This window comes from Heterodontus francisci, chromosome 24 (assembly GCF_036365525.1).
Source record: "Heterodontus francisci isolate sHetFra1 chromosome 24, sHetFra1.hap1, whole genome shotgun sequence".
NCBI classification, from domain to species: domain Eukaryota; kingdom Metazoa; phylum Chordata; class Chondrichthyes; order Heterodontiformes; family Heterodontidae; genus Heterodontus; species Heterodontus francisci.
Window position 1 is genome coordinate 9,906,485 of NC_090394.1, and position 21,728 is coordinate 9,928,212.

At 45.8% G+C, this 21,728-nt stretch overlaps 2 non-coding genes across 2 annotated transcripts; both read right to left on the reverse strand.

The window, feature by feature from the left end:
• Positions 1-6,968: 6,968 nt before the first annotated feature.
• On the reverse strand, positions 6,969-7,041 carry trnae-uuc (transfer RNA glutamic acid (anticodon UUC)). Its single transcript has one exon. It is a non-coding gene; the product is annotated as a tRNA-Glu (tRNA).
• Positions 7,042-9,938: 2,897 nt separating this feature from the next.
• On the reverse strand, positions 9,939-10,010 carry trnae-uuc (transfer RNA glutamic acid (anticodon UUC)). The gene has a single exon. It is a non-coding gene; the product is annotated as a tRNA-Glu (tRNA).
• Positions 10,011-21,728: the final 11,718 nt, after the last annotated feature.

A 21,728-nucleotide genomic window follows, 5' to 3' on the forward strand; every position in this document is an offset into this window, starting at 1 on the left:
CAATGGGCCAAATGGCCTCCTTCTGCACTGTAACAATTCTGTAAATCTGTGATTCTGTGACGTGCATTGTCTGAGGCTGAGATGAGGTACGCCGTCGTCGAGAACGAAGATCTCGCAGTCAAGTCGGCTTGTGAGATGTTCTCAGATTATATTATCAGCTTAAAGGTTGTCATAGAGACAGACCACAAACCCCTAGTTTCTTTACTTGATGAGAAAGAACTCACTAGGATGCCGCTGAGAATCCAGAGATTAGAGCTGAGGCTAATGAGGTTCACGTACAAAGCGGTATACGTGCTGGACAGCTCTGATACATTGTCCAGAGCTACTGTCGACCATCCTACACAACAGGATGTTAATCTTCTTCATGAAATTGAGTTATATTCACAGTTCACTGAGCTGGACATACAGCCAACAAAATCGGAACTCAGTGATGCCATTGATTCTCTAGCCAGCGGAAAAGCCCCTGGGAAGGACAGCATTACCCCTGAAATAATCAAGAGTGCCAAGCCTGCTATTCTCTCAGCACTACATGAACTGCTATGCCTGTGCTGGGACGAGGGAACAATACCACAGGACATGCACGATGCCAATATCATCACCCTCTATAAAAACAAAGGTGACCGAGGTGACTGCAACAACTACCGTGGAATCTCCCTGTTCAGCATAGTGGGGAAAGTCTTTGCTCGAGTTGCTCTAAACAGGCTCCAGAAGCTGGCCGAGCGCGTCTACCCTGAGGCACAGTGTGGCTTTCGTGCAGAGGGATCGACCGTTGACATGCTGTTCTCCCTTCGACAGATACAGGAGAAATGCCGCGAACAACAGATGCCCCTCTACATTGCTTTCATTGATCTCACCAAAGCCTTTGATTTCGTCAGCAGACGTGGTCTCTTCAGACTACTAGAAAAGATTAGATGCCCACCAAAGCTACTAAGTATCATCACCTCATTCCATGACAATATGAAAGGCACAATTCAACATGGTGGCTTCTCATCAGACCCCTTTCCTATTCTGAGTAGCGTGAAACAGGGCTGTGTTCTCGCACCCACACTTTTTGGGATTTTCTTCTCCCTGCTGCTTTCACATGTGTTCAAGTCCTCTGAAGAAGGAATTTTCCTCCACACAAGATCAGGGGGCAGGTTGTTCAACCTTGCCCGTCTAAGAGCGAAGTCCAAAGTACGGAAAGTCCTCATCAGGGAACTCCTCTTTGCTGATGATGCTGCTTTAACATCTCATACTGAAGAGTGCCTGCAGAGTCTCATCGACAGGTTTGCGGCTGCCTGCAATGAATTTGGCCTAACCATCAGCCTCAAGAAAACGAACATCATGGGGCAGGACGTCAGAAATGCTCCATCCATCAATATTGGCGACCACGCTCTGGAAGTGGTTCAAGAGTTCACCTACCTAGGCTCAACTATCACCAGTAACCTGTCTCTTGATGCAGAAATCAACAAGCGCATGGGAAAGGCTTCCACTGCTATGTCCAGACTGGCCAAGAAAGTGTGGGAAAATGGCGCACTGACACGGAACACAAAAGTCCGAGTGTATCAAGCCTGTGTTTTCAGTACCTTGCTCTATGGCAGCGAGGCCTGGACAACGTATGTCAGCCAAGAGCGACGTCTCAATTCATTCCATCTTCGCTGCCTCCGGAGAATACTTGGCATCAGGTGGCAGGACCGTATCTCCAACACAGAAGTCCTCGAGGCGGCCAACATCCCCAGCTTATACACACTACTGAGTCAGCGGCGCTTGAGATGGCTTGGCCATGTGAGCCGCATGGAAGATGGCAGGATCCCCAAGGACACATTGGACAGCGAGCTCGCCACTGGTATCAGACCCACCGGCCGTCCATGTCTCCGCTTTAAAGACGTCTGCAAACAGACATGAAGTCCTGTGACATTGATCACAAGTCGTGGGAGTCAGTTGCCAGCGTTCGCCAGAGCTGGCGGGCAGCCATAATGGCGGGGCTAAAATGTGGCGAGTCGAAGAGACTTAGCAGTTGGCAGGAAAAAAGACAGAGGCGCAAGGGGAGAGCCAACTGTGCAACAGCCCCGACAAACAAATTTTTCTGCAGCACCTGTGGAAGAGCCTGTCACTCTAGAATTGGCCTTTATAGCCACTCCAGGCGCTGCTTCACAAACCACTGACCACCTCCAGGCGCTTACCCATTGTCTCTCGAGATAAGGAGGCCCAAAGAAGACTGCATCACAGTGGTGAGCAAGTTTGAAAAAACTCCAAGAAATTCGTCATGCTCAGATAAAAGATGATGAATGCATCAATAGCCAATATTATAAGCAAAGCTGGCTACAGCAGCGTCCCAGTGATAAGTGGATAAAAAATCTTCTTTGAAAACAGAAGGCACGTCCCTATAGTGGATGATTTGCTGGTGTATGAGAGACTGGTGATTTTGGACTCACTCTGGGTAGACATCTTGGAGAAAATACACCAGGGTCACATGGGTAAAACAAAATGTAGAGCATGGCTCGGTTGTCTGTGTGGTGGCTGGGTATATCGAGAGATATCGAAGAAATAATTTTAAATTGCCACGTATGCACAGACAGGATTAGAGGGAACCCCTTAGCTCAACCTAATTCCCAACCAGAATGTGGGAACATCTGGGAATGGATCTATTCCTGTTTAATGGAAAATCCGACCTGATTTAAAGCCTGGCTCAGATATAAAACTGAAACCCAACCCGGGCCCAACCCGACCACATCCAACCCGACCCGGGCCCAACCCGACCACATCCAACCCGACCCGGGCCCAACCCGACCACATCCAACCCGACCCGGGCCCAACCCGACCACATCCTACCCGACCCGGGCCCAAGTCCTTTAATTTTTTTAAATGCCCGCCCCAACCCAACTCCGCCCCAACACATGTTTGGTCAGTAGTCAGGCTTTAGGCCAGTGTCCTGAATAAACGGGCCCAAGGAGATGGAATAAATGAACGGTTCATTTTGAATTGAGATTCCTTCCGACTGTCGTTCAGTTTAAGATTATGGATTTGCGCCTTTCCGACAATGATACCTAATGCTGTCCTCTCAAACCATGCTGCTGGGAGATGGAAGTGTGGTGACTGTAGGTAAAGGGATCTCAAATTTGGATACTGTAAACTGTAACATTACAAAAAAAACCTTAAAGTAAAATGAGAAAATTCTAGAAACACATAGCAGCTCAGGCAGTGGAGAGAAATAGAATTAACATTTCAGGCTGATAACCTTTCATCAGGACTTGCAAAAAATATCGTGGCAGATTCATTATAAAGGCCTTCAGAAGTCAGTACGGTTGTGATTTCAGACATTCCTGTTTTGTAAATGTTTGTTCTGCGTAATTGCCATTTTTGACATTATTAATTTAACTCTAGGAACTCCGCTGTATATTCCGATTAGACCGGTTTTCCCGAAAGTTTTGTGACTGAGTTTTAGAATGGGTGTTCTTGGTTCATATTGTTCTACTGACTGGATGATTGATTTTTAGAGAAGTTCTTGTCATGACTTGTCATCATTCTCAAGTCTAACAAAGTCGGAATTGGATTTGTAGTAATTTGATGATGTTAGATCTGATGCAAATACCACCTCCCCCCCAAGGTCCCTGCGTTGCTAATTAAGAGTTGTTCGCTTTTATTAGACACAAGACGCTTGGATATAACACACACTAAACGTAATTCTCACCAAACGCTGTTTCTTTCAGTTCCAGAGAGATTGAAACTGACTTCGCCACCTCCGACTGCAAAACGCCACAAAATCCATCGTTACAAGTACCCGATTACGCGTGGCAAGAAGAAAGGGAATAAAAATTGTAAGACTGATACGACACTGCATTGACCGTGTCTCAGAGATAGACTGGGACTTTATCCCTATTCAGTATATCTGGGTCACTTTTCATTTAATTTCTTACAGACTAATGGGTTACAAAAACTGTCCACACTGAGAGCCTGGCTTTGAATATCCCGAGGGTCCACGTCCAGCCTGACCCGACCCGAGTCCAAATGCTGAACCCAGAAGAGGGACCGGACCCGACCCGAACCCGATACATGTCACCGGATCGAGTCGGGTTCGGGTCGGGTAGCCACGCTTTAACCTGATTATCATCGATGGTTTTTCAAGGTGGAATGAGGTCAAACTTTTGTACATAATGACAACAGAGACAGTTATTCGAGTGTTACAAGAGACTTGGAAGTGTTGGGCTGGTATGTAAAAATAAATATGTGAATGTAGAAATATAAGTGATTGTATAAATATATATACGGATAAAGACTTGGGGGGGAAATGTGTTATAAGGGTTGGAAAGTGTTAATGATTGAGACAATGTAAGGCAAACCTCCCACCATGATAATGTAAGAGATGTGAGGAATTAAGAGGGCTAAAAGGGGTCATGAAATATCTTTAGCAAACAGGGTTAAGGAAAATCCCAAAGCCTTTTATTCATATATAAGGAGCAAGAGGGTAACTAGAGAAAGGATTGGCCCACTCAAGGACAAAGGGGGAAAGTTATGTGTGGAGTCAGAGAAAATGGGTGAGATTCTAAATGAGTACTTTGCATCGGTATTCACCGAGGAGAGGGACATGACGGATGTTGTGGTTAGGAACAGATGTTTGATTACTCTCAGTCAAGTCGGCATAAGGAGGGAGGATGTGTTGGGTATTCTAAAAGGCATTAAGGTGGACAAGTCGCCAGGTCTGGATGGGATCTATCCCAGGTTACTGAGGGAAGCGAGAGAGGAAATAGCTGGGGCCTTAACAGATGTCTTTGCAGCATCCTTAAACACGGGTGAGGTCCCGGAGGACTGGAGAATTACTAATGTTGTCCCCTTGTTTAAGAAGGGTAGCAGGGATAATCCAGGTAATTATAGACCGGTGAGCCTGACGTCAGTGGTAGGGAAGCTGCTGGAGAAGATACTGAGGGATAGGACCTATTCCCATTTGGAAGAAAATGGGCTTATCAGTGATAGGCAACATAGTTTTGTGCAGGGAAGGTCATGTCTTACCAACTTAATAGAATTCTTTGAGGAAGTGACAAAGTTGATTGATGAGGGAAGGGCTGTAGATGTCATATACATGGACTTCAGTAAGGCGTTTGATAAGGTTCCCCATAGTAGGTTGATGGAGAAATTGAAGGCGCATGGGGTCCAAGGTGTACTAGCTAGATGGATAAAGAACTGGCTGGGCAACAGGAGACAGAGAGTAGCAGTAGAAGGGAGTTTCTCAAAATGGAGACATGTGACCAGTGGTGTTCCACAGGGATCCGTGCTGGGACCACTGTTGTTTGTGATATACATAAATGATTTGGAGGAAAATATAGGTGGTCTGATTAGCAAATTTGCAGACGACACTAAGATTGGTGGAGTAGCAGATAGTGAAGGGGACTGTCAGAGAATACAGCAGAATATAGATAGACTGGAGAGTTGGGCAGAGAAATGGCAGATGGAGTTCAATCAGGGCAAATGCGAGGTGATGCATTTTGGAAGATCCAATTCAAGAGTGAACTATACAGTAAATGGAAAGGTCCTGGGGAAAATTGATGTACAGAGAGATTTGGGTGTTCAGGTCCATTGTTCCCTGAAGGTGGCAGCGCAGGTCAATAGAGTGGTCAAGAAGGCATACGGCATGCTTTCCTTCATCGGACGGGGTATTGAGTACAAGAGTTGGCAGGTCATGTTACAGTTGTATAAGACTTTGGTTCGGCCACATTTAGAATACTGCGTGCAGTTCTGGTCGCCACATTACCAAAAGGATATGGATGCTTTGGAGAGGGTGCAGAGGAGGTTCACCAGGATGTTGCCTGGTATGGAGGGCGCTAGCTATGAAGAGAGGTTGAGTAGATTAGGATTATTTTCATTAGAAAGACGGAGGTTGAGGGGGGACCTGATTGAGGTGTACAAAATCATGAGAGGTATAGACAGGTTGGATAGCAAGAAGCTTTTTCCCAGAGTGGGGGATTCAATTACTAGGGGTTACGAGTTCAAAGTGAGAGGGGAAAAGTTTAGGGGGGATATGCGTGGAAAGTTCTTTACACAGAGGGTGGTGGGTGCCTGGAACGCGTTGCCAGCGGAGGTGGTAGACGCGGGCACGATAGCGTCTTTTAAGATGTATCTAGACAGATACATGAATGGGCAGGAAGTAAAGAGATACAGACCCCGAGAAAATAGGCGACATGTTTAGATAGAGGATCTGGATCGGCGCGGGCTTGGAGGGCCGAAGGGCCTGTTCCTGTGCTGTAATTTTCTTTGTTCTTTGTTCTATCACATGTGAGAGAGATGGGAGGGAGTTGCAGCGTGACTTCAGACAATTCACACAGACTGGTGTGAAGCTGTACAGAGTTAGAATGTAATAAAGAGTTAATGTTCAAAGTACTGCAGACTCAGTAATCTCTCCAGGTGAGAATAACTGTGCCCTAATTACTCTGTGACTGGGGGCGGTTCTCTCAGTGTCCTGGCCAACATCAACCAGCAGCACCCAACAGGAAATCTGCTCATTATTCCACCACTGTTTGTGGGATCTTGCTGAACACAACATGGCTGCTGCAACCTCCTACCAAATGATAGTTACTGTGCTGCAAGAGTAATGTGTTGGTTGTGAAGTACATTGGGATATGCTGACGATGTGAAAAGCTCTAAATGAATGCAAGTTCTGTGTTGTCAAAGGGACCATGTCTCACTCACCGTCTCATTGAGACTCTTGGGATAGAGTCCAAACCCCTAACATTAAACCGTGCATTCTCTGCACAGATGGGCTCTGAATTGTTGGGTGTTTATAGAATTTTCCTAGATGCTCGTGGTTTCCAGTCGATGATGAAGAGACGCTGCACAAACACTCAGCCTATCAGGATATATTTACTTGCCCTCCTTCAGCCCATGGTGCTGAATTTTTGGTGCGCTGTACCTTTAAGAGCTGTCTTCTGTGAGGGAGGAAGCAGCAGCAGTGTCTCAGACTGCAGACAAACTGGGAGGCTGTGTCTAAAAGGATAACATTCCCACAATGGGAGTTGAACCCATGCCACCTGCATGAAAAACCAGGAATCCTAACCACTAGACCATGTGGGAAGTGAATAGTAGTTAGAGGTGCTGACACTACACACACAATCAACACAGGCCCCAGGCTGGAGGGAGTCAGCACCTCATTTACACAAGGTGCACATTCTGCTTCACCAGTCTGTCTCACTTCATCCCTTCCACACTCCCTGATAAATACAACTGTACACATCTACTGCACCGATCCCCAGTTATCTCACTGAAATTACACAGAATTTACAGCACAGGAATTGGCCATTCGGCTGCACTGACCCATGAGGAAATTTCTGCTCCACATGAGCCTCCTCCAGCTCCCTCTTCATCTCATACTATCACCTTATCCTTCTATTTCTTTCTCCCTCATGTGTTTTCCAGATTCCCCTTAAATGCATCTTTGCTTTTCAACAACTTCCATAATCTTCATAATCAGTTCACCCCTCAGCCTTTACTTTCCTGGAGAAAAGAACCACAGTCGGTCCAGCCTCTGCTGATAGTTATAACCTCTCCGTTCCGGTGTCGTCCTTGTGAACTACTTTTCTGCCTTCACCAGAACCTTGAGATCCTTTTTATATATGGAGATGGGAATTGTCCTCAGCAAATTGAGCCTGTGGAAGAGCTGAAGGAAATCTCTGCTGTTCCGAGTCCTGTGGGAATGCTCACCCTCGGAGGGGAGAGTGAGTCTTCTTTGTGTTATGTTCAGAATCACAGAATTGTAACAGCAACAAAGGAGGCCATTCGGCCTATTGTGACTGTGCTGGCTCTCTGAAAGAGCAATTTACCGAGTGCCTCTCACCCGCCTTCTCCCTCCATAGCCTTGCACATTCTTCTTTTTTACATAACAATCCAATTCCCTCTTGAGTGCCTCAATTGAACCTGCCTCCATCATATTCTCAGTGAGTGCATTCCAGATCTGGAATTGTGTAAAAGTTTTTCCTTATGTCACTGTTGTTTCTTTTGCTAAATTACCTTAAATCTGTGCCATCTTGTTCTCAATCCTTCCACCAATGGGAACAGTTTTTCCCTCAGTACTCTCTCCAGACCCCCTCATGATTTTGAACATCTCTATCAAATCTCCTCTCAACCTTATATAATAAAAGCAAAATACTGCGGATGCTGGAAATCTGAAACAAAAACAAGAAATGCTGGATTCACTCAGCAGGTCTGGCAGCATCTGTGGAAAGAGAAGCAGAGTTAACGTTTCGGGTCAGTGACCCTTCTTCGGAACTCAACCTTCACTTCTCTAAGGAAACTAATCCCAACTTCTCCAATCTATCCACCTAAATGAAGTTCCTCATCCCTGGAACAATTCTTGTGAATCTTTTCTGTACTCTCTCCAATGCCTTCACATCTTTCCTGAAGTGTGGAGCCCAGAACTGGATACAATACTCCAGCTGAGGCGAACCAGTGTTCTATACAAGTTTGACATAACTTCCTAGCTTTTATACTCTATACTCTGATTAATGAAGCCTCAGATACTGTATACTTTATTAGCTATGCTCTCAACAGATCCTGCCACCTTCAAAGATTTATACACAGATACACCCAGATCCCTCTGTCTTGCACCCCTTTTAGAATTAACCCTATATTTTATATTGTTTTTCCGCATTCTTCCTACCAAAATAAATCACTTCACACTTCACTGCATTAAATTTCATCTGTCACTTGTCCACCCATTTTATCAACCTGTCTATGTCCTTTTGCAGTTCTACACTGTCCTCCTCACAGTTCACATTGCTTCCAAGTTTCGTATCATCTGCAAATATTGAAATTGTACCTGTCCACCAAGGTCTAGGTCATTGTTGTATATCAGCAAAAGCAAAGGTCCCAACACTGAACCCTGGGAACTCCACTACAAACCTTTCACCAGCCCAAAAAAGATCCATTAACCAGTAAAATAAAAGCAAAATACTGCGGATGGTTGAAATCTGAAATAAAAGCAAGAAATTGAGTTCTGAAGAAGGGTCACTGACCTGAAACGTTAACTCTGCTTCTCTCTCCACAGATGCTGCCAGACCTGCTGAGTGTTTCCAGCATTTCTTGTTTTTAATCCATTAATCACCACTCTTTGTTTCCTGTCACTCAGCCAATTTCATATCCAAATTTCATATCCATGTTTCTACTGTTCCTTTTATTCCATGAGCCATAACGTTGCTCACAAGTCTGTTGTGTAGCACTTTATCAAATGCCTTTTGGAAGTCCATGTACACCACATCAACAGCTTTACCCTCATCAACCTTCTCTGTTACCTCATCAAAAAACTCCAGCAAGTTAGTTAAACTTGATTTTCCCTTCACAAATCCGTGCTGGCTTTCCTGAATTAACTTACATTTGCCCATGTGACTACTAATTATTGTTTCTAGGCCACCACCAAGGTTAAACTGATTGGCTTGTAGTTGCTGGGCTTATCTCTGCATCCTGTTTGAACAAAGGTAGAACATTTGCAATTCTCCTACCAAACGATAGTTACTGTGCTCTGCCAGAGTAATGCGTTGGCTGTGAAGAGCATTGGAATGTCCTGAGGATGTGAAAGGCGCTATATGAATACAGGTTCTGTGTTAGGCACAGGGACAATGTCTCACTTGCCGTCTCATTGAGACTCTCAAGGCATAGAGTCCAAACCCCTCATGTTAATAAAATGTTAATGTTAATGTTAATCCATGTGTTCTCGTCACAGTTCGGCCCCGAACCATTGGGTGTTTGTAGAATTTGCTGTTTGTATTTCACGGACGCTCTTGGTTTAGGGTAGATGAGAAAACGATACTGTCCAAACACTCAGCCTATCAGGACATATTTTTGCTTGCTCTCCTTCAGCCTGTCCTGCTGAGTTTTTGGTGCACTGTACCTTTAAGAGCTGTCGTCTGTGATGGCGGAAGCAGCAGCAGTGGCTCAGACTGCAGACAAACTGGGAGGCTGTGTCTAAAAGGATAACATTCCCACACCGGGAGTTGAACCCGGGCCACCTGGGTGAAAACCAGGAATCCTAACCGCTAGACCATATGGGAAGTCAGTAGCAGCTAGAGGTGCTGACACTACATACACAATCAACAAAGGCCCCAGGCTCTGCTCACACTGCAGCTCCACACACACCATCCCCTGTGGCTGGAGGGAATCAGCACCTCTTTTACACAAGGTGCACATTCTGTTTCATCAGTCTCAGGGAATGAGCGTGCTTGGAATTCCAAATAGCATTTGATAAAGTGCCCCATAACAGACCTGTCAGCAAAGTTAGACCTCATGGAATAAAAGGGACAGTAACAGCATGGATATGAAATAGGCTGAGTGACAGGAAATAGAGAGTCGTGGTGAAGGGTTGTTTCTCAGACTGGAGGAAGTCCTGGCTTCCCCAGGAGTCGATGTTAGGACTCCTGCTTTTCTTCATCTGTATTAATGACCTAGACTTGGGTGAACAGGGCATAATTTGAAAATTTGCAGATGACTCAATACTTGAAAATATTGTGAACTGTGAAGAGGATCGGTCAGGAGTCTTGTTTTAACCATATGATCCATTGGTTTCAGCTGCTGCACTTCCTTGTGAACATCGCAAAACAAACGACAACAAGTTTTCAATGAAGATAGAATTAACAATTCTGTGGGGAAGAGAACATGCCTTAAACCTCCTTTCCAAACTATTGTCTAATGATGTTGCAGAAACAAGAAGATACAAATTACAAGTGGAAGCTTGAATTGACAGTAATAGGAAGTCACAGTGGTCGGAATTGACAACTGAAAGACAACATCAAAACAAATCAACAATGAACAACATCCACTGATCCAAAATCAAACTTGATACAAAATCAAACATCGTGGGGGAAAAAGTGACAATGACCAAAACTGACAATAACAGGGAGGGCATTGAGTTGATTCGAAGATAATATCAACACAGACAGACCTGAGATTGACAACCTAATAATCCATTTAAACATGGTGCTATGTTAGAAGTAAACATCCAAGTTTGATGATTGGTTGAACTTTACAAATACTACAAAGATGCTCACTGTCTGATGCCTGATTACTCTGGAGACACATCTTCAAAGTGTTGGATTCTCAGAAAGAAGACCATGTTAAAATCGAACTGATGTTCAAGCTTGCCAATTTTAACTGAATCATTTGGGAAAGATAAACTGACCAATAATTGCCTACTTCACTGACGTGTCTCATGATGTTTGTACTGTTGACAATGCTAATAGAGATTCCTGAGGGCTGGACCATCCTCGCTGCTCAATTAATAAGGTAATGGTAACCAGGGTATGGGACAGGGGATGTCTAACAGCAGTTACTGTGCATGTTCCCAGTTTAAATTATTCCATTATGAAAGATGCACACTCTCAAAAAGGTGACAGCTAACCTACAAGAACTAAAATGTGATTAAAACCTACCTCTTTGACCATGATTTTGATTATCTTTCCTAACATCTCCGTATGTAATTTGATGTCAAATTTTGTTTTATAACACTCCTGTGAACTGCCTTTGGATGTATAAGGGTCTGAAAGGGTTAATGTTTGGGACAATGTGAGTAACACCTCCACTGTGATGAGGTAAGAGATTACATGTGTAACAGGCTTGGAAGAAGCAAGAAGCGTCATGCGTAGCAGAAGCTAGACATGTATATGGAGAGTTTACATAGTTCTTTTAAATATAATAAAGGAGTTGATGTTTAGATTTACAATAACTCCAAGATCTCTGTGAACCTAGCATACAAAATGTTAACAATATACAATACCTTCCTCACATTTGCATTTTCATTCGAGCTCCACATCTCTGTGAGCCAATGAATCAGAAATAAAAAAACTGTACCTCATCAATCCATGCAACTCATTGTGAACAGACATGATTGATAAAGCTCTCTCTCCTGGCTGCCCTTAAAGCTCTGCTACGCTGCATTTCCTGGTGTCCTGTGGTCTAGTACTTTATTTGACTAGTTTTCCTCTTAGGACAATTTAAATGAAAAAACCCAGGATTGTTTGTTTGATTTATTTTTACAAACATGCGTTTAAATCAGCAGAATAGACCAGCCATGATACAATGTGAAATGGAGGGCTGAATTTTGCAGCAAGGCCTGAGGTACTGCCACTGGGACCAGAAGCAGGATCCATTACCATGGGGGCGATGGGTGGGCTGGCGATCAGTATTCTGTGCTGGCTGGCCAATTACAACAGCCGGGAGGTGGAGGAGGCGTCCAGTAAGGCAGTGGTGGCAGCGATAGATCATGCTGCTGGAATTGCTGGTGCCATAGTTAAAGGGCTGTCAGTACTCAGTGAAATCAATTCAACCCAAAAGAAGCCTAGTGGAAGATCTAAGAAAGAAGGGATGTCAAGGAATAGCAAAGGTAAGATCCTGGGTGGATGTATGGTTTAACGATGCCTCCCAGCAGATTCTGCTGCAGGCTGCTCGGACATAGTGGGAGGTGCTCTTCCCCTGGGATGGGAGGAGGAGAAGTGCTCGCCAGACCAAGGAAGCCTGGATGGAGAACACAGAGAAGGTCAGCATCCTTGGGGTCATCCCTTGAACACCGCAAGCAAGTTAATGACCTCTTGCAAACTGCCAAGGTGAGTGCACCACACATTGCTGTCTTTAGGGCTTGCATGTGGCTTTGTATGAGGGTGAGATAGCCAGAGACGGAATATCAACTCAGGCACTGGCGATGGGGACAGGCAGCAGCATTATCAATCATAGGCATGGCAACAGCTTGGTGAATGGCCCCAGTCCATCAGAGTGGATTCCTGGATGGCCGCTTCTGAATGACCACATGCAGGAGGCATTCTTGTGCAGTGGACAGTCAGACAGCCATCAGCGTAGGCACTGTGCATGTCTTTGGCAACTATCAATGGTCATCTGTGTGTTTGCAGGAAAAGAATGCCTACAGTTCCAAGGAACGGGCAAAGGCTGGCAGTGGCATTCCTTACCTTGCGATCCTGAGCCCCATGGAGAAGGAGGAGGAGGCACTAGAACCTGGAGAACAGCGTGGGGGCCATTCTATTGCAGATGGTGAAACAGGAGTGGAGACACAAGAGAGTGAGTGGCCGCATGGACGGGCAAAAGAGAGCCTCAAGCAAACAGGAGGCACAGTCCTCATGTGGCCGCCACAGGCCTCATGGGGCTGCACACTAGATGTAGTCTAAAGGAAGTGATGGAATGTGCATTACCCTCTGACTTATCTTCTCTCTCATTCAGGCAAAGGCATGAACAGACAGCTCCAGAGGCTGGGAGACAACTGTCCACCTCTGAGGAGGAGGGAGCCTCAGAGAGTGCACCATCACATCAATTCCCTCACTTTTCACTAGCGCAGATACTCTCACATCGGTGGGTATCCATTCCCGAGTAAATCTGAGATCACAATCTGGTGAGCACAGCACAGACAGACCCGAGCAGCTGGCAGAGACTGTGACAGCCAAGAAACTGACGTGTGGAAGACTGTTGGAGGGCCCAGCAATGCTGAGCCTCATGCTAGAGTTGTCAGCAAGGTGGCAGATGCTGGAGCTACAATGTGAAGAGAGGGAACATTTGGCAGAGGTTCCAGAGGCTCTGTGCACGCTATAGCATGGAAGATGGAGACATCTCTCCAGGCTGTGACTGCTGCATATGTCTGCCGTGTGCACGCACTTGGCTTCCTCCATCGAGAGATTGGCCACCCTCGTGGAGAGCCCTGTCTAGCCAACCACCCAGTGGATGCCAGAGATGCACACAGACCTGCATGGCATCACCAGCTCTGTGAGCTTTGTGCATCATTGGCTGGGTGGGAGGGCGGGGCGCAAGGCACCTGGACGCATTGCCAGGTCCTCGGCCTCCTCAGCTGAGCAGGGAGGTGTAGGCGAGCCTTGAAGGGGCAGAGCAGCGGCTGGCTAGTGCATCTGGAGGCTCCTCTCAGGGCACTCCTGGTATGGGCAGCGGCTCGTCAGCCCCTCTGTCAGTGACACCAGTGCCTCATGTAGCCGCAACGATAGAGGGGGCTCCTGCCGGGGTCCTCCGGGCCTCAGGCAGCCAGAGGACAATGGCCAATGTCATACCAAGCCACGGAGCAGCAGCCTGCCTCCACCTCAGCTGACAGCACGGGGGAGCACCATGTAGAAGCACACGTAAGAGATTTAAAAGCACCTGACTGCACTCAGGGTTCACGGCTTAATATTTTGTTAAAGCACACTGCTTTGGAAATGTTTTGTTTGACAATGAATGTGTGATGTGGCAAGGCAACAGGTTTCCTTGCATTTCTTGTGGGCCAGTGGAAAATCAAAAGTACCCTGGCTCCATCAAATGGTGCGATAGGTGGGACTACACCGTGTGAGGTCGATGCAATCCCCATGCCACAGTGTAATATCTTACTGGCTGCAGGTAAATGGGAAGATCAATGAAGAAAGTGGCAACAGGGCTGCAGCGTACTGAAGCTTTGCTGAGTTTTTTTCATTCTATCATGAGATGTGGATGTCGATGGCTAGACCAACATTTGTTGCCCATCTCTAATTGCCATTGAGAAGGTGTGGTGAACTGATAAGCCTCGGACACTACCCTGAGGAACTCCGACAGCAATGTCCTGGACTCAGGTGATTAGCCTACAACAACTATAAGCATCTTCCTTTGTAACTCCAACCAATGGAGAGATTTCCCCCTGATTTCCATTGACTCCAGTTTTGCTGGGGTTCCTTGATGCCATACTTAGTCAAATGCTGCCTTGACGACAAGGGCAGTCACTCTCACCTCACCTCCTGAGTTCAGCGCTTTTGTCCATGTTTAGAAAAGGGTTGTCATGAGGTCAGGAGCTGAGTGGCCCTGATGAAACCCAACTGAGCATCGGTTATTGCTATTTAAGAGCCACTTGATAGCACTGTCAACAGCATCATCCACCACTTTACTGATCATTGAGAGTAGACTGATAGAGCGGTAATTGGCTGGGTTGGATTTGTCCTGTTTTTTGTATGGGACATGCCTGGGCAATTTTCCACATTGCTGGGTAGATGCCCGTGTTGTAGCTGTACTGGAACAGCTTGGCTAGGGGCGGGGCTAGTTCTGGAGCACAAGTCTTCAGAACACTTGCCAGAATGTTGTCATGGCCCATAGCCTTTGCAATATCCAGTGCCTTCAGTCATTTCTTGATAACATGTGGAATGAATCAAAATGGCTGAACACTGGCATCTGTGATGCTGGAGATCTTAGGAGGAGGCCGAGATGGATTATCAGCTCAACACTTCTGGCTGAAGATGATTGCAAATGCCTTAACTTCTGCACTGATATGCTGGGCTCCTCCATCATTGAGGATGGGAATATTTTTGGAGCCTCCTCCTCCTTTTATTTGTCTAATTATCAACCACCATTCACAACTGGATGTGGCAGGATTGCAGAGCTTTGATCCACTCTGTTGGTTGTGGGATCGCTTAGCTCTGTCTATTGCATGCTGCTTCCTCTATTTAGAATGCAAGTAGTCCTGTGTTGTAGCTTCACTGGGAGACACCTCATTTTGAGGTATGCCTGTTCCTGCTCCTGTCACACCCTCCTGCACTGCTCATTGAACCAGGGTTGATCCCCTGGCTTAATGGTAATGGTAGAGTGAGGGATATGCCGGGCCATGAGATTACAGATTGTGGTTGAATAGAATCCTGCTGCTGCTGATGGTCCACAGAGCCTCATGGATGGCCAGGTTTGAGCTGCTATATCTGTTCTGAATTTATTCCATTCAGCATGGAGGTAGTGTCACACAACACGATGGAGGGTATCTTCAGTGTGAAGGCGGGATTTTGTTTTCACAAGGATTGTGCAGTGGTCAATTTTACCAATACTGTCATGGACAGATGTATTTGCAACAGGTAGATTGGTGAGGACGAGGTCTGGTGGGTTTTTCCCTCTGGTTGATTCCCTCACCACCTGCCACAGACCCAGTCTAGCAGATATGCCCTTCAAATCTCGGCCCATAGTGGTGCTACTGAGCCAATCTTGGTGATGGATATTGAAGTCTCCCACACAGAGTACATTCTGTGCCCTTGCCACCCTCAGTGTTTCTTCCAAGTGGTGTTTAACATGGATCGGTCTTTAAGGATCAGGTGAACCCTGCCTGTATTAATGTGTCCCGAACCTCCCTTGCATTTATCTCTGGGCACCTTGCCTGTGGTCCCTGGGCTTCTTCAGCATCCTTCGTCTGGTCTGCATCTTCCTCCACGTCCTCATTGTTGGAGGAGGCATTGCACTTCTCAATATCCTCATTGTTCAAATGCTCTTCCCTCTATAGTGCCAGGTTGTGTAGAGCACAGCAAACTGCCACAATCCAGGTGATAGTGGCGCACTTAGAAAATCTAAATGTAATCAGGAAGAGTCAACATGGTTTTATGAAAGGGAAATTAGTGTTTGACTAATTTATTGAAGTTCTTGGAGGAAGTAACAAACAACGTGGATAAAGGGGAACTTGTGGATGTGCTATACTTAGATTTCCAGAAGGCATTTGACAAGGTGCCACATTAAAGGTTACTAAGCAAAATAAGAGCTCATGGTGTTGGTGGTAACATATTAGCATGGATGGAGGATTGGCTAGCTAACAGGAAACTGAGAGTAGGCAAAAATGGGTCATTTACGATTGGCAAGATTTAACAAGTGGTGTTCCACAGGGATCAGTGCTAGGACCTCACCTATTTACAATTTATATCAATGACTTGATTGAACAGACCGAAGGTTGCTAAATTTGCTGATGACACAACGATAGGTAGGAAAGTAAGTTGTGAAGAGGACATAAGGAGGCTACAAAGGAACATAGATAGGTTAAGTGAGTGGGTATGAATTTGGCAAATGGAGTATAATGTGAGAAAATGTGAACTTATCCACTTTGGCAGGAAGAATAGAAAATCAGTATATTATTTAAATGGAGAGAGATTGCTGAACTCTGAGGTATAGAGAGATCTGGGTGTCCTGGTACACAAAATCACAGGTACAGCAAGTAATTAGGAAGGCAAATGGAATGCTTTTGTTTATTGCCAGGAGAATGGAATAGAAAAGTCAGGATAATAAAAGCAAAATACTGCAGATGCTGGAAATCTGAAATAAAAACAAGAAATGCTGGAAATACTCAGCAGGTCTGGCAGCATCTGTGGAGACAGCAACAGAGTTAATGTTTCAGATCAGTGACCTTTCTTCAGAACTGATTGATGCTGCTTCATTGCCTGTGGCTGCAGCTCTCACCTCTCTGAACCCTGAGTGAATGAGGCCCATGGCAGGTAGATACACAGTCTCTAGGGCCTCTTACCACCACCACTCCCCCTCCCCCCACCACCACCTCCTCTCCACCTCCCCCTCCCCCCCCCCCCCCCCCCCCCCCCCCCCGGCTAGTATGCAGGTACAGCAGGTGATAAGGAAGGCAAATGGAATTTTGGCATTTATTGCTAAAGGAATAGAATATAAAAGTAGGGAAGTGTTGCTGCAACTGTACAAGGCATTAGTGAGACCGCACCTAGAGTATTGCGTACAGTTTTTGTCCCCTTATTTGAGGAGGCAGTGCATTGGAGACAGTTCAGAGGAGGTTCACTAGATTGATTCCAGAGATGAGGGGTTTGTCTTATGAAAAGACATTGAGCAGTTTGGGCCTTTACTCTCTAGAGTTTAGAAGAATGAGAGGAGATCTAATTGAGGTATATAAGATAATTAAGGGGATTGACAAAGCAGACATAGAGAGGATGTTTCCTCTGGTGGGGCAATCTAGAACGAGACATCATAGATTTAGGATAAGGGGTAGCAGATTTCAAACAGAGATGAGGAGAAATTATTTCTCTCAAAGGGTTGTGGGTCTGTGGAATTCACCACCCCAGAGTGCGGTGGATCCCGGGACATTGAGTAAATTTAAGGAGAAGATAGACAGATTTTTAATTAGTAATGGGTTGAAGGGATATGGAGAACAGGCAGGAAAGTGGAGTTGAGGCTGAGATGAGATCAGCCATGATCATATTGAATGGTGGAGCAGGCTCGAGGGGATGAATTAACTGCTCCTGCTCCTAGTTCTTATGACCTTATGTTCTTATGTTACTCACACAAGTGCCAGATCTGAAAGGCACTCTATGGGCATGGCCCGGCAGTTCTCTCAACTTTTCCCCTTCTCCCGACTGACAGTTTCAATGCCCGTGCTGTTCCATCCTCCCTCCCTCCTCTAGCTCACTCACTGCCATCTTACATCTGGCAAGGCTCTGAAACCCTGTGGTTCCCGTACACCCCTGGAGAAATCTGAAACCCCTGGTGAAATTGAAGTTAATTGCATGTTTAATCATCGGATTACCTGCCCACTGCATTAGCACGAGGTCCTCTCACCACCCCTGGGAATATCCAGTTTCGATATGAAGACATGAGCTTCTGTCCCGATACCTTCTGTTTGAATATTTCGACCCCTCCCACCTCCTAGCCCGACCCCAATGGGTCAGGAAAATTCAACATGGAATGTGCGATTTTATTCTTGGAGGCAGGGGATTTGTGTGTAGGGAAGAAATGGAGGAACGCAACAGACATTCTTTTACATGTAGTGAAATATTTTTTCATGTCAAACTCATTAAAATCATAATCTGAAAATCCCCTGCAGTGTTTTACAGCTGTTGTGCTGCTGCAATTGGAAACAACTGAATTCCTGCAGTTGTTGGCCTCACCTGTCATGGCCCCCTCTTACATACCACACCCTTTTGTGTTTAGGAATTCACCTGAAGCTGGAACGTTTCCCTCAGCTGCTCAGATGTGTATTTTTATTTCTATTGCAAAAAGGTTCATTGTAAAACAAAGTGTAACTGCAGTTACCTGGAGCTGATTCAATTTTTAAAAAATTGTGCTTTGCATTCAAGCGATTTTGTGTTGTAACTTGTTATTTTTCACCGAATCATCAGACCTTGCACTGTCGGGGAGGGGGAGTAAAAGGAACTTCCAGTGTGTGCACTTCATATACTCCAAGCAGCCAATAATCAGCGGTCATATATACCTTGGACCGGAGGAGCAGCAGTTGACGGTGGACCTGAGAGGAGGTGGATCCGGACCTGAGGAAATAAAGTGCGGGGCTCGAGGCCCTTACTCACCTTGGACCAGAGCAGCGGCAGTCAGAGGCTCTCTTGCTGTGTCGGCACACACTGAGTTTCAAAAGAGGGAAAAAAACTACAAGTAACATCACAGGAGATCTGTAAACTGATTGGTTGGTAAGTAACAGCTGTTATGACCTGTAAATAGCTTAAAAATCAGGGGGAAAAAGTTCTTTTTTTAAACCCTCAGATAGCTATCTTGTAAGTGATAAGGTTAGTACTACAAAGATTTTGTTTTAATTTATGTAATTTATTAATAATTACTGATTAGAATAGTGCTGTGAGTTGTGTGTGAGGGAGTTAACTGACTAGGGGAAGCAGGGCTCAGGGAAGCAGCTGATTGGTAAGTAGGTTCAGGTGAGTTTTTCTACTTTTTCTACTATTTATACAACTGCAGTCCATTAGCTTCAAAAGTAAAGGTAAGGACTTTAGATTGTAGCGGGTAGTGTTTGAAGTAGAACAAGGCCCATTGCACAATTAGTATTTTTTAACTAAAGGGAGTAACTAAGTAATCGAAAGGTAAGTGATGGCAGAAGATCTCGCACCCGTGATATGCTCCTCCTGCGCTATGTGTGAAACCAGGGATATTACATTACGGAGCTGGAGCTGCGGGTGGATTCACTGTGGAGCATCCGCGATGCTGAAATCATCGTGGATAGCACGTTTAGTGAGGTGGTAACACTGCAGGCAAATGTTGCGAAGGCAGAAAGGTGACCACCAGGCAGAGTAGAGAAACGCACGTAGTGAGGGAGTCCCCTGTGGCCATCCCCCTCTCTAACAGATATATCACTTTGGCTATTAGAACATAGAACATAGAACAGTACAGTACAGTACAGGCCCTTCGGCCCACGATGTTGTGCCGAACCTTTAACCTACTCTTAGATCAAACTAACTACCTACCCTTCATTCTACTATCATCCATGTACTTATCCAAGAGTCGCTTAAATGTCCCTAATATATCTGCTTCTACTACCACCGCTGGCAGCGCATTCCACGCACCCACCACTCTCTGTGTAAAGAACCTACCTCTGACATCTCCCCGAAACCTTCCTCCAATCACCCCTGGTGATAGCCCATTCCACCCTGGGAAAAAGTCTCTGGCTATCCACTGGCTATAAGGGCCTTATAGAGCTGCAGCATAACTTCGTGGCTCTTAAACTCAATCCCCCTGTTAATGAAAGCCAACACACCATACGCCTTCTTAACAACCCTATCAACTTGGGTGGCAACTTTGAGCGATCTATGGATGTGGACCCCAAGATCCCTCTGTTCCTCCACACTACCAAGAATCCTGTCTTTAAGCCTGTATTCCGCATTCAAATTCGACCTTCCAAAATGAATCACTTCACACTTTTCAAGGTTGAACTCCATCTGCCACTTCTCAGCCCAGCTTTGCATCCTGTCAACGTCCCGTTGCAACCTACAACAGCCTTCCACACTATCCACAACTCCAGCAACCTTCGTGTCATCGGCAAACTTGCTAACCCAGCCTTCCACTTCCTCATCCAAGTCATTTATAAAAATCACAAAGAGCAGAGGTCCCAGAACAGATCCCTGCGGAACACCACTGGTCACCGAGCTCCATGCTGAATACTTTCCATCTACTACCACCCTCTGTCTTCTATGGGCCAGCCAATTTTGTATCCAGACAGCCAACTTCCCCTGTATCCCATGCCCCCTCACTTTCTGAATGAGCCTACCATGGGGAACCTTATCAAATGCCTTGCTAAAATCCATATACACCACATTCACTGCTCTTCCTTCATCAATGTGTTTTGTCACATCTTCAAAGAATTCAATAAGGCTTGTGAGGCATGACCTGCCCCTCACAAAGCCATGCTGACTGTCTCTAATCAAACCATGCTTTTCCAAATAATCATAAATCCTGTCTCTCAGAATCCTCTCCAATAATTTTCCCACTACTGACGTAAGACTGACTGGTCTATAATTCCCAGGGTTATCCCTATTCCCTTTCTTGAACAAGGGAACAACATTTGCCACCCTCCAATCATCCGGTACTACTCCAGTGGACAGTGAAGACACAAAGATCATCGCCAAAGGCGCAGCAATCTCTTCCCTCACTTCCCGTAATATCCTTGGGTATATCCCGTCTGGCCCCGGGGACTTATCTGTCCTCATATCATTCAAAATTTCCAGCACATCCTCCCTCTTAACCTCAACCTGTTCGAGCATATCAGCCTGTTCCACGCTGTCCTCACAAACGACCAGGTCCCTCTCACTAGTGAATACTGAAGCAAAGTATTCATTTTGGACCTCCCCTACCTCCTCCGACTCCAGGAACAAGTTCCCTCCACTATCCCTGATCGGCCCTACCCTCACTCTGGCCATCCTCTTGTTTCTCACATAAGTGTAGAACGCCTTGGGATTTTCCTTAATCCTACCCGCCAAGACATTTTCATGTCCCCTTCTAGCTCTCCTAAGTCCATTCTTCAGTTCCTTCCTGGCTACCTTGTAACCCTCTAGAGCCCTGTCTGATCCTTGCTTCCTCAACCTTAAGTAAGCTTCCTTCTTCCTCTTGACTAGCTGTTCCACATCTCTTGTCATCCAAGGTTCCTTCACCCTACCATCCCTTCCTTGCCTCATCGGGACAACCCTATCCAGCAGTCGCAGCAAATGCTCCCTAACAAACCTCCACATTTCTGTCGTGCATTTCCCTGAGAACATCTGTTCCCAGTTTATGCTCCC